At 42.9% G+C, this 13,986-nt stretch overlaps 1 protein-coding gene and 1 long non-coding RNA gene across 4 annotated transcripts in view; one reads left to right on the top strand and one right to left on the bottom strand.

Moving 5' to 3' along the window:
• LOC138215832 (uncharacterized) overlaps window positions 1-8,779 on the bottom strand; it is a 31,473-nt gene extending 22,694 nt beyond the window's left edge. Inside the window, exon 1 of the long non-coding RNA XR_011179764.1 lies at window positions 8,630-8,779. This is a non-coding gene — a long non-coding RNA (uncharacterized lncRNA). The remainder of the gene's footprint in view (window positions 1-8,629) is intronic.
• Window positions 1-13,986, top strand: part of arb2a (ARB2 cotranscriptional regulator A) — a 146,886-nt gene that overhangs the window by 21,452 nt on the left and 111,448 nt on the right. The window lies entirely within an intron of this gene.

Genomic DNA, 13,986 nt, shown 5'->3' with positions numbered 1-13,986 from the left:
GCTACTATACCATCTGAAAAATATGTAGTTTATGCCACTTATATTTCTCAAATAATTAGCTAATTAATATAAATGTATAGGCTACTTCCTTTTTATTCATTCTCCCTCAAACATCTCATCTGGTTAAATTATACTTGTACAGATAACGAATTCATCACCCTGCCAGATAAATTCCATTTTATTCTTTAAAGTCAATGCCCTCCATCAGTAATACAGCATTAAGACAAACATTCATGTGTGTACATGCATATAAGAGTGACTCAAGTGACATAACTACTATCAATATTTTTGATTTACAAACTTTGATAACTGTGGTGTTGTGTCAGATTCTGACATTTTCTGTATACTTTCTAATTATCGTTAGATTAGGTTTCATTCCCCCCCCCCCCCAAAAAAAAAAAAAAAAAAAAAAAAAAGGCAAAAGTGGCAACAATCTGTGGCCTTGAGTGCAGCTTATGTGATGTTGCTCATGAGAAGCTGATTGGGAATTCAAAGCCTGCAGCAAAGGGTCACCTGGAGTGCATTCAAGGAAATATGGGGGAACTTGTGGCTTTGCAAAATACACAAGCACACACACAGACAAAACAGTTAATTTGACTCAATGTAACTGTAATGTGTGTGTGTGTGTGTGTGTGTGTGTGTGTGTGTGTGTGTGTGTGTGTGTGTGTGTGTGTGTGTGTTGGCAAACACAATGGTGTGTATGGGCTTGAACCTGCACCACTCTCAAATTCTTAGCCATGTTTCCTGGAAGCTCGAATCAGCTTTTCCTCTCTTCCAATGGGATCACTGCTGCCAATCAGGCGATTGTGGGAAAAATAGCTGATTGCACTACTTAACTAGGCCCTTTACACACATGCAAACACAAAGAATCACATTCTAGGTTGAATCTCAGGGCAACCTGTCTCTTGCACGCCATTTACACCCCATCACCTGTCTCTGCCTCTCATATCCACCCCATATATTTTTAATTCCGCTATATGACAACGATATATTAATAAGATGGCAAAAAGGTATATGTTTAAATATTCTATGTGTGTACAATTAGACGTGCACACAGACGCAAACGCATCACATCAGGCAGAGGGTATGCTGGCCACATTTGGCACACTGTGTAAAGTAACGTTGGGTTAAGGGACATTTTTGTGCTGTGTGTGCAGGCCTCATGCATGTTGTCTTTGTGTGCATGTGTATGTGCACATGGAAGTGGTGCTGTTCCCATAGCCTAGAGGTAAAATGACAGGTGAGAGGAGGAGAGGAGGTTGCTCCAGCAACAACCAGAGAGTGGGGGAAAGAGGTGGAAAAGAGGAATCCGAGATGGGAAGCGGGGGTGTCGGAGGGGGTGCAGAGAGAGAGAAGGGTTATGATTGGTTGGAAGAGGACAGAAGAGGAAAGAAGAAGAGGAGTACAGCGAGGATTGATGCAGGACGAGAGAAATGAGAGGAGGACGAGGGAGTGACTGCAAATGGGGTGGGACTGGCAGAGGAGAGACGGGAGTATAGAGAGAGTAGGCAGAAGGCAGGCGTTTGACAGCTCCACTACTGGGAAAGGGCCTCTTAATGACAGCTTATTCCTTCATGATTTCAATTCCTGACAGTCGACAGGTCTGCTTGTTGCATCATGGCAGCTGTATCATTACCTTCTGGCCCTGTCAATGCTCTGCATCCTGAGACTGATATGGTGGAGGTGGAGGGTGCGTGCCATGGGGTTTGGAGAAGAAGGAGGAGGGTGGGAGAGAGTCAGTGTAGACTGTGCGGATACAGTCAGAATAATTGAGGAAACAGGGAATATTGAATATTGAAAGGTGGGATCATTAGTTATAGGTGCTGTTGGAGTTAAGAGAAGGACTTTCAACTCGTCCCAAGTTTGTGTCCACACTGAAAACACGTGCGTGAACGCTGTTGTGAGACTTAAACTCCTTAATATCACATGGCCGTGATGCAGCATAGTTTGAATCTATTTACTTTACAATACTTCTTAACTTTTTCTCCTCAACCTTTCCTTCAGTTGGCATTGTTCGGTTTTAGAAGCAGCATTAGTTATCAACTTCTATTCAAGAAATTCTCTCCCAAAATCTGGGGTAAAACCTCATTTCCTTTTCAATATTTCTAAATGATCTAGTAATTTTTATTAGCCATAGAGGTTCAGTTGGTGGTCTTCTCAGATTGTCAGAAGACTTCCGCATAGTAAAGTAGTTTACTTTCCTTCAGTGCGTCTTAGAGAATTCACATATGAATAAATAAATCCACAGTATGAAGTCTTTCATCTCCAATGTGTTAGCTACAGCCACATGTACACAGACAATCACACGCAAATCACCAACATTATAGAGCATTTTCAATAATTACTTAATTTTATTTGGAAGTTGCTAATACAAAACCTGACCTATAGCTGCTGTCACACCCCTTTTCTTCATCTCACTCTAGTTCGCTTACTAACTCTCTTGATACTGAGTCAGGATAGACACTGGAGACTCACTGGGAAAAAAAGAGGGGGTATGGTGTTTTCAAAAGTGTGTCAAAAGCCTCGGGGTTTGTATCTGCCCAGAATTTCAATAGGAGGCTGAAAGGGGGCAGCGAGGCAGACAAACTCAAACACAGAAATCCTCTTCTAATTTCTGTCATGCCCCCCCTCTTTTTTTTTTTCTTGCTGGATGATGTCTTCTTCAACATCGGCTTCACACTCTATCATCTGTCTGTGTTGTGTCATTGCCTCGTGTGCTATGAGGATCTCTCTCTCTCCCTCTCCCTGTTCTCTCTCTTCCTCTCCAATCACCATTCTTCCTCCTTCTTTCTCATTAGTTCATCTAATTCCCCCTGAGCTGTGAGTTAACCTATGTGTGTGTGTGTGTGTGTGTGTGTGTGTGTGTGTGTGTGTGTGTGTAGCCCAGTGATAACATTGTATGTACAGTGTGTGCACAGCCTATCTTGGGGCATCAGGTGGCTCCAGAGGCCAGACAGGTATCATTCTATCCAGCTAGCCAGTTTTAGCCAGAACACAATTTGTGCATGTGTGTGTGTGTGTGTGTGTGTGTGTGTGTGTGTGTGTGTGTGTGTGTGCGCGCGTGTCTGTGTAAGGGTCAGAAGATACTCCGCCTTGCCATGGCCTTGTAATAGTACGCCTGCAAGCAACACACACACACACAGGCGTACACACACCTCCAGGTGGGAAGGTCCCAGCACATCCCGCAGCTCAGATCAATGCACTTGACACTTTCAAAGGCGGGTGTGGGGCCTGGACTTGCTCTGGGGTTAAACCTCTTTTAAATGCCTCCCGCGGGAAGGCAGCTGTCAATAACCCACCATAATTACCGGGGCCAAGTCCGCCAAGGGCTTGGCTGCACGGGCCAAATTAAAAATTGATCAGAGGGAGAGAAAACATTATTTTGTGGTGGTATTCCCTGTCCTAACAGCACTGCTGCTTGCCGTATGTGAAATTTCATCAACTGACGTCCAAGATAGATATCTAGAGACCTATTTAGCTATCTATCTGCCCGCCTTCGTCCAGATGAACAATGGAGCGGTGTCCCTGTTGTAAAAAAAATATTTGCATATTAAGTGTCTTTCAGTGTGTGTGTGTGTGTGTGTGTGTGTGTGTGTGTGTGTGTGTGTGTGTGTGTGTGTGTGTGTGTGTGTGTGTGTGTGTGTACATGCAATACATTAGTGTGTGCTTGTGCATACTGCATGAGCATGCAGCTGATTGTTATGTGCTCCAGGTAATCGTACATCATCCCCTATCTGTGTAGTGTGTGCACACCTTGTAGCAGTATATTGATTGTTGTCTCATTGAGTTTCTCTTGGCAGGGAGCCGGTATTTGTTAGTCAGAGAATGATATGAAGAAGATATGTTCATCCTCAGGCTTCTTCTAGGAAAACACACAGGCCGTTGTTTCACAAAACACTGATGAATGAGAAAGTACAGTTCATAGTGGATTTGAAGTATTTTTACGCACTGCAGGTAAAAGATCACATCACATGGTTTTTAATAATAATTTTTTTTAGATGATATGTTCAGGACATGTTCTTTGCATTGCATTGTAATGTAAATGTAGGTTTGTTCATGTTATTATTATAATTACAGTAGGCAACATCATTTTTTTTTGTCGCAAACTTTAATAGGTAGCATTCATACTACTTTTTATGCTGGTTCTGAATCTGTTTTTAGAATTATTTCTTTCAGGCATGGTTTTCCAGTGGCAGGGTGTATAATACTTCATAGATGAGGCTGTTGTTACACTTAAAATATGTACATCCCTACTTCTACGATGTAGATGTGCATGATTTACGCCTCACAAACATCCTTCTTAAGGGTCCAGCAACAGTCTGCCAACATAGAGGGGCTGCACTTTCTTTGATACAGCTTTTCTGTGTCCATGTGAGTATACTGGTGGTATACTTGTGTAGATATATTTGGATTCAGTGTGCAAAAAGTGACAGGTATTTTGGGACAAAATCTTTGTCAACAAGTGTCGGAGACATCAGCAACTCTCACCCAGTGCCAGTCTGCTAGATACTTTATTCACACAAGTGTGTAAGCATGCATTGGGACATTTAACTTTTGGGCTAAGTGGAGGGATTCAGGTAAAAAAAAAACGCAAGCTCTGTGGTGTTAATAGGTGTTGACTGGACTCTGTAAACACAGGAATCGTTGATTTAAACACTTTCAGGGTTACACTAAATTAACTGTGGTAATTTTACTGTGAGGGATCACTTGTTTTGTGAAAAGTGCCTCTGGATTCACACACATAGCACATGCAAATTGCATTAGAGGATTCTTCCTTTAAACATAATCCAATTTGAAGAGTGTGACTTTAAACATAGCACTTAAGATCAGTTGTTTCCGGGTGCTGCTGAACCTCAGGGTGCCATAAAAATGTGGCAAGATTTGTTTCCAATTTTGCTTGCTTCCTTTTAAAATGTTTCTATTGCACATTTGTCACAGTATGTAAACCTAAACGAAGTGCTGATAATAGATATTAACTATGAAATTCGTTGCTTAAAAGCATGCATTCAAAAGTGGATCCTTGGTTTAAAAAAAGTTAGGGAACTGATTCTGTAGATCCAGAAACTGAACAAGTCAGGTACAGAACAGAAAAAGTCATAACTTGGATGTACAGTACGTGCTCATTCACACAGACGTGCTCCTGCCACCATGCTGCTTGGGAGATGAGAGGATGGAAAGAACAAGCGGATGAAACACACAAAAAAAAAAGAGAGGAAGACGATATCTAATTGAGAAACATTATTTGGGGGTGTACATTCATCAGCCCACGTGTGATGATTGACTTTATTTTTTCTCTTGAAATTAACAAATTGCATTATCAAAAAGGCTTTGTCTCCATGTGTGTCCATGATTGAGTGTGTGCATGTCTGTGTGTGTGTGTGTGAGGTGGGTAGTAGGTCATTTGCAGCTGCAGGCTGTGTATGTGTGTCCCAATGGGAAGGTCTTGTTTAGTCTCTCTTCCAGAGGGCCCCAGGCAGTGTGTGGTGGATACCTCTTCACTCTCTCACTGGGAACACTCTTCTACGGCCAATACACACACACACACACACACACACACACACACACACACACACACACACACACACACACACACACAGAAAAATCCACCACTGTCTATTTAGCAGCATATTCACAATCTGACAGCTGTAACATAACAGCCATGTGTGTATCTGCCTTATGTGTTTGCATTAATTAATATTACATGCAGACCCACACATACCCACACACACAAGTAAAGGCTCTTTCATCCTCATCCTTCTTCCTGTAAATGTTACTTGCAGCCCCCTTTGCGGCAGGTTTGCAGAGGTTAAAAGTGCTTAGCTACGGACGTTCCAGGAGGAAATTGAGTTTTGTGAGGAGCTTGTGTTGAGCAGATAGATGACCCACTGTGAATTTTTACTCCATTACACACTCTGAAACACATGCACACACACACACACACACACACACACACACACACACACACACACACACACACACACACACACACACACACACACACACACACACACAATCAGACATTGAGAATCTCTTAGGGTCAAAGTTGAAACCTGCTGTAAGCTCTCCTGTGCCAGTGTCATGCTCCTGGACTTTGATCGATGAGAGGAAACTTAGTGCTTAAATAGGGGTTACCAGGGTTCTAGGGGTACATTAGGGTTAGAGGCAAACAACAGCGAATTTTTCTGTTAATAGTGTATGCCGACTCTGTGGTCCGAAACATAATAGATGCTGGAGGCGGACTCTGTTTTTCCTGTAGACAAATACCGTTTTGGAGAATGTTTTATTTTTCCACACTTGCTTTAGGGTAAATACAGGATGCTGTGCAGACATCTATACCAGCTTTGCCATTATTGGTTCTACTGGATTGTTTGTCTTACGTAAATGATTATTAATATGCCATACATTTATTTTAAACTGTTTTTTTCATCTTTGTTTACCCATATGTATCAGTGTATTGTAGCTGCCTGCGTTTTTCTGTCTCTGTATGTAACCAGACATTGAAGATGGAATCTTTATTTGAAGGCTTATCTGTCTTTTGAGACTGATATTTTCCTGCATTCACTGTGGATGTGAAATGTACATTTCAGTACATCAGATCATGGCAGTGACAGTGGTGTCTGAGCGTTTCAAGATATGTGTGCTTTGTGTCTGTGCTAAAGAATAAAGAAAGAGAGACAGACAATGAGGAGAGATGGCATCAGTGATCAGATTTGTCTGCAGCTCTTTTGTCTTCTGCAGCTCAGTGGGTCATTGGATAGCTGATTTTTTTTTTTTTTTTTCTGTACTGTATAGCTGTGCTCCCTGTACAATACTAATCAACATGCATCTTGGATTGAACGTGAAATGTATTAAGTCCATGCATATACGCAAAGACATATGTGTAGTTATCCGAATCGCTTCTGGACTTAGTCAGAGATAGATTTGGTCTTTTGTGGAAATGCACTGCATTTCCAGTCCATTGATAAAAGTACCACAGACAGAGAGAAAAAAAAAAGAGAGCAGACACGCATGCAAGCGAAGGAAGCATACTGCTCTCATTGTAGCTTACTTTTCTAGAATGCATTGTCAGCTTGCTCAAGGATGAGGAACAAGCCAGAAGAGGTATTTACTGTCACTTTCCGAATAAATATTATGCGAGAAAGTGACGTGTGACAGTTTATATTTTGGAAAATGAAAGAGAAGTCAAATTTCAGTATTAATACTGAAGCGACATGTCAAAGTCAGATGTTAATATGATCGAACTACTTCAGATGTAATCAGATTTTGGATGTGAGACTTGCGTTAATGTCAGGTGTGAAGCACTCATCTCTGTTTGAAACATCCTCCTTCTTTTTCTGCCTTGTGTAACGGCACTAAATCCTGAGATTGAGCTTTTTACTGCACAACCATGCAACACATGTTTACATTTGATATGATTTGTCCATTACTTTTCTGTGTCGCTTGTCATCAGTTTCATCTGAGTCCACACCAACCTGTACGTTTGGTCTGGCTCCTCTCCCTTTTATCTGGTGATATGGTGCTTGTGATAGGTGTTATTATCCCACCGCATGCTGACACCGTATCCCTTAACTCTCTCAGGAGCACACTATGTCACACTTGGCTGACTTGTTTGCACTAATGTCAAGTTTTAGCGGTTAGCAGGCGCTTACCATATGCCACTGTGCTGCTGTCGCCCCCAATGTCACTCAAACGAACGTCTACCTAAGCTTACAACACGGTAAACCACGGCATACACTCGGAAACAGTGACAGAACACACGTGCACACACACAGAAAGTCATACACCCTTACTGGAGGGAAGACAAATGCAGACAGACTGGAGTAAAAACAAAACAAGCACATCCTGTTTGAGAACAGTGTAGCTTGTCACCAGGAAGACTCCGGCATGTTACTGTTCATCAGCTAACTGAAGGGTGCAGCAGCATCTACAGTGATCTTTGAAGTGAGCGTAGTGCTGCTGTAAAACCTAGATCCACACATACACAGAAGTAGGCAGTAGATGCACTCTTATTTCAAAGCTTTGATTCCTAATAGTTCACCCTTGTGATGAATAGGTTTGTTTGGTCTACATTTGAAAAAATAAAAACATCTTAATTACATATTGAATTCAATTTAAGTGCGTACATTATAGCATGCAGTATGTGGCGTTGACTCACAGCCAACTTTGGTTACAGCAACACACGCCTGCTGCTGATGCTGGGCATTGAATTCCAGTGTCCCCAGCGGAGGGTATTGGTCTATAATATGTTATTTGAATTATCAGGACACTTTCAATGATCATATCACCATCAAGACATCCTATTGACCGCGCTCATCAGCCAAACCCTAAACCTGAACCTAAACACTTCATGGCCCTAATATTCAGTACATTTAATTTCATACATTTGTATTCAAAGAATAATCGAGTAGTTCACAGCGAATTATGAATAGTAGTTTTGCTTGAAATGCCCATCCCTATCTCTATTGTATTTTCTTATGTGGTTTCCTCATCACCTGAGAACAAGATATACTGTAAATGTGAGTGTAGGTGTAGGTGTGTGTGTGTGTGTGTGTGTGTGTGTGTGTGTGTGTGTGTGTGTGTGTGTGCGCATGCATGCGTCTGCCTACTATACATTGTGTCATTCACTTACCTGATGTGAGCCTCCCCTGTCCTCCTGCCTTTCTTCCCCCCTTCTCTCCTCTGTATCCATCGTCAGCTGTTGGTGACTGTTTTCTCATGTTAACAGAGTTGTTGTGTTATGCTCAGTGTTCGTAGCGGCAACGTGGCCCTGCAGCTCTCTCTTCGTATTGACCTTGTTCAAACTCACCCTTCCCTCTCCCTCTTGAGTTTTTCTTCCTCCTCTCCTTTTTTTCTTTTCTTTTTAAGGTTCCTGTTTCCTGTTAATCTCTCAGGCTGCCTCTGTGGCTGTTTTATCGAAACGGCAGAAAAGTAGCCTTTGGAGTCAGTCTCTTTGGCCTTTGACAGATCAGGATGGCAGCGTGTGACCATGGAGGATTGGGCTGTTTCTGCATTCTGCTCGGTGTTTCTGTCTGATTTTCCTGTCTTCGCCTCCTCTTACAGCCTCTCTTTTTCTCCATTTTCCTTGCTCTGTGTCTAAATTAAACATTAGTTAAACTGCTGAGCACCAGCGACGATGGACAGTGATAAAGAAGTAACATTACAGTAACAGTAACATGACGTGGTGCTGTACAACCCCAGGGAATGACGAGAGAAAAGCAGCTATAATCCATTTTAATTTCACTGATATCTTTGGAGCGAGAGAGAGAGAGAGAGAGAGAGAGAGAGAAGTGAGATGTCTCTGGCCAGAGACTGTACTCTAGCTGACTGCAATGTCTTGTGGTGACCTAGTTGCAACCTCTTTGAAGTCCACAGGCTGATCTCGCTCTATAGGCTGCAGAGGAGATCTGCTGCATACAGCTTTATTAGACTGGCACAGAAAAAAAAAAAACCCAAGGGGTGAATCAGATTCTTGTGATCTCGTCCTTGCTCTTAAACCTCTTTAGCCACAGATACATGTACATTTACGCATGTGTTGTCTTGTACACTATGTCAGTTTGTACACTTGTCCAAGTGTGTATGTGTTATTGCATGTTGTAGAACAGGTTTTCAGCTCCTACCGTGTCGTTGTGAGCCCTGTTCCTTTGCGTGTGCGTGTATTTCTATGGAGCAGATATTCCTTTTGGAACGTGTAGCTATAATGTCAGGCCAAACACAGCCTTTATCCTTTAGCCCACCACATTAGGAGACAGTGGTGCATTGTCAGGAGAGCTGACCTAGAATAGTCCAATCACTCTACATTCAGCCCCCTGTCTGCCCTCTCCTGTGATCACCGTGCTGCCAGTGCCGCAGTCTATACTGTGTGCGTATGTATGTGTGTGACCCAGTTCAGTCAGTGGCGTTGCCAGGCTTGCCCCTGGTGAGGGCATGGATGTTAGGGCACAAAAACCCTCAGATGTGTGTTCTGTTCAAGCACAGCTGTAGATGTCTTATGTCATCTGTAGTTGTGGAAATGTCGCAAAATGAATTATAATTCTGTAACTGTAGTTAAAATAAAGTCGGTTTAATACACGTCTTATTTCCAGCCGTCATTGCTGTCTGTAAATTTCAGTTAAGTTTGTGTACACTAATGATTGTATCCGTTCAACATTGCGTCTAAGAAGCGAAAGACACAAGTGTGTGTGAAAATGCTGATGGTGCTCACAGGCGCACACTGTACAACATGGCCGCTCAGTGAACTCTCTCAATTATCCCGAGCCTTTCTCCTGCGCTGCTCCATCCCTGCATCTTCCCACCTGCTCCCCATTGAGAGCCTGTGTGTGCAGACGTACTCTGCTGGGGGCATGCTTAACCTTTTTCCTGCTGCACAACACAAGGAGACAGAGAGACACATGCTCTTCTTCAAGATGGGCTTCAATTAAAAAATCCACTTCACTCCCCCCTCACCCCCCCCTCCCCTTTTCTCCTTTCCTTCTTTCTTTCACTCCCTTCCTTTGCCTTCTTTTTGAAGTTAGCCTGGGGCCTCGCAGAGCCTCATCAACCCTTTGCCTTGGCTAGATTGCATACAGGTACCCTCTGTGGCTATTTCAAATGACTTAATTAGCTTCCAAGTGCAGCGAGTTGGTAGAAGCCTTCGCTCTCTCTCTCTTTCTCTCTCTCCCCGTTTCCTCCTCCTCTCTATCTCTGTCTCTCTCTCTCTCTGTCTTCAGAGAGAGAAAATGATTGAGCCCATGTGACATATTTAGTGCCTTGCCGTGTGGTTTCACTTTCTAGGTCATGCTCTGGCTGTGAAGCTGACTGCCTATTACCTTGTAGAATAAGGTGACACACACTCCGCATGCATGCACAAACATACATGCCAATTTCTATATTTAGTTTGATAGTCAGTCTACAATCTTTAGCTTTAGGCCACCGTCATTTGTAATTGATCTACTTTTCAATTATGCAATATTTATTTATCCCGAAACCAAACGCCATCTGAGCCAGACAGGTGAAAATTTGGTTCCTATTTGCTTTGCTACTTTGGCATTTGTTTGTTTGTTTTGGAGGCTGTAACACAGTCTAACACTGTTTTGTTTTGTTGAGTCCCCTGGCGAGAATTCCCATACACACCAGTGATCAAGGTGTGTGCGTCTGTTCAGATTGTTGCTGCGCCTGTGTTTTTTGTCAGTGACAACAACGTCAAGGGCATGCCCCACTGCAGTACAAAAATCCATGTTCACACATCCATCTCAGTCCTGATGCCACACGTGCACCATACATACATTACCCATGGGCAACACACACACACACACACACACACACACACACACACACACACACACACACACACACACACACACACACACACACACACACACACACACACACACACACACACACACACACATACACACACACACACACACACACACACAGTCACCCAAACACAAACAGAGTAGCATGTCTTCTCAGCTCCTCTTCCTTGGGACATAAAGGAAACAGAAACATGTTGGAAGTTGCCTTGTTTGTTGTTTTCTGTAGCTAGTCATGGCTTTAAATCTGAGTCTGTCAGACTTTATACACCCATGCAAGTGGTAGTAGTCAAGTAAAATGTCAGTTTCATGAACAATCCCAAACAATGTCAGAAGTTTTGTCAATGCTGGATAGGCCCTATTCCTCTTTTTAGCTCTGCCAACTGTCAGGTTCTTGAAAGTTGGGGGAGGGTTCTCCATAAAGCTTTATTGTAATGAGGTGGCTGATGAAATGATATGACCACAAGGAAGTGAACAGTGATGGTCATCAATGACTAAATGAGTTCTCTCACTCCTCAGGGTGGGAACAAGATCTCAGGGGGTTTAAGAGAGCAATGTGCCTGTTAACTTCTGGCTCTCCGGTCTAGCTATAGTTTGCTGGCTAGCTTCAGGCATGTGTTAAAAACCTGGGCCTGCTAAATTAAGTTTGGCTGTGTGCACAGCCTGTGGCACCGCACACATGCACACATAAGAGCAAGTGAACTCACAGCCGGTTGAAGTCAGGCATTCACCCATACTGGTGCACACACACACACACACACACACACACACACACACACACACACTCTTAACACTCACTCTCCCATTACCCGATCTTAATTGGCTACCTTCCGTCGTTCTCTGTTCATCGTTTTCTCTCTCTTGGATAGGCCTACAGGCCTGTTGGTATGCTGGCACACAGCAGCAGAGTTTGGGCGTGTGAGCAGGTCTAGGGGCATGGAAGAAATTGTAGAGAGAAGCAATACAGATGGGTGCGAGGATGAGGTTTAGCGCATAACTTGTAGATGAGAGAAGGTGTGGCTATTCCTCAACATCGGCTGGTATTTCACACTTAATATTTAGAAGATTTTCGAAAATTTGACTGTATTTTCCAGAAGCTCATATTGAAGCCTCTTGTTAAAGCCACAGTCATAAAGTAGAGTAGGAGATGCTGCTCTTCTTTTCCACGGAGGAGTTGTCATGTGCTGTCAGCCAGCTTGTTCTCCATGTGCCTGTCACTGCTCTGGATAGGAGCTCTGGGTCCCAGCATCCTGCCAATTGGTGAACTGTGTGTGTGTGTGTGTCTGTGTGTGTGTGTGTGTGTGTGTGTTGTGTGTGTGTGTGTGTGTGTGTGTGTGTGTGTGTGTGCGCGTGCGTGCGTGCGTGCGTGTGTGCATGCATGTTGCCCTCAGAGCACTTTGTTGATTCTGCTCTGCAGTGTCAGTGACACATTAAGCGGGTTCGGTGGGAGTCCCCTGGTTTCCCTCGTGCTGTGTTTACTCCATCTGTTTACTCCCCAAAAACACTCTCAAATCTATTACCCTTCTCTCTCTCTCTCTCTCTCTCTCTGTCTTTCCCTCTATTTTTCACTCTCTGTCGATCTCTCTTATTTACTCCTGACTTCTCTTGACTTGTCGTTTCAAATCAGTAGTTGTGTGGTAGTCAGGTGGCGTGCCTGTCGACAGCCAGCGCTCGTCTCTCCCTCAGCGGGAGGCGGGATTGAGTTTCTGTCTCAGCCATCCATCCAGCCATCTTTTTGCTTGTAAATGCCGGAACACGCATTCCTTTCTTGGTTGGGTATTTCACTTCTTTGTTCTTGATTAATAGAATAGCTGAATGAGAGACTGGGTAAAAGAAAATGTCAAATGCACAGAAAGTTGTAATCTGATGTGCTGAAAGGTTCAGTGTTAATGGTTGTGGAGGGATCTGTTGCCAGAAAAGGAATATGACATTCATTATTCTGTTTTCAGTGGTGTATAATCACCTGAAACTAAGAATAGTTGTGGTTTAATTAGCTTAGAATGACCATCATCTTTATATAGGGGGCAGGTTCTCTTCAACCGAGCCTGCCATGTTGCACCGCCATGTTTCTGCTGTAATCCAGAATGGACAAACCAAACACTGGCTCACGTAGGCCTTTTGCATTTTATGCAAGTTTTAACTGCCAATCGTCGATTTTCGTACACGCTTGGAAGGGGAGGGTGGGGCGAGGGATGTTCAGTTGTTTGCAATCTGCAGCCTAACTGCTACGTGCTAATAAATCCTACAAGCTGCTCCTTTAGTTAATTAATAACTTTTTGATACTATCAATTCTGTACACAGTATACCTTTTGATACCATTAAGTATCAAAAAATTGTAGGAAAAAGATCCTTATGTTTCAGAACCCGTAGTAATATTATCAAAATCTTTTTTTGCAGTTGATCAAAAGCCCAGAATCCAAATATTTTTGGTTTCCAATGATATACAACCACGTTTTTTTTTTAAACAGCATTTCTTCACATCTGACAAGTAGGAATCAGCAGTTGTCCACAAGAAGTGGTTTGAGCTTGGATGCTGCGTAACAAGAGCTTTTGAGTGTTTGACTCTTGTCAAATGATGGACGAGGTATTCCGTGAAGGATTTGAAGATTAATATTGTTATGATTTACTTTTTTTTATGGAGACATCACAGTCTCCAAGTCTTTGAAATAACATCCAACAAATTGCATTTAAATTC

The sequence above is a fragment of the Embiotoca jacksoni genome, unplaced genomic scaffold, assembly GCF_022577435.1.
Source record: "Embiotoca jacksoni isolate LCO1_2020_lvr unplaced genomic scaffold, fEmbJac1.0.p SCAF_8, whole genome shotgun sequence".
In the NCBI taxonomy this organism is placed as follows: domain Eukaryota; kingdom Metazoa; phylum Chordata; class Actinopteri; family Embiotocidae; genus Embiotoca; species Embiotoca jacksoni.
The sequence above is the reverse complement of the archived record's forward strand: the minus strand, read 5'-3'. Positions and strand labels throughout refer to the sequence as shown.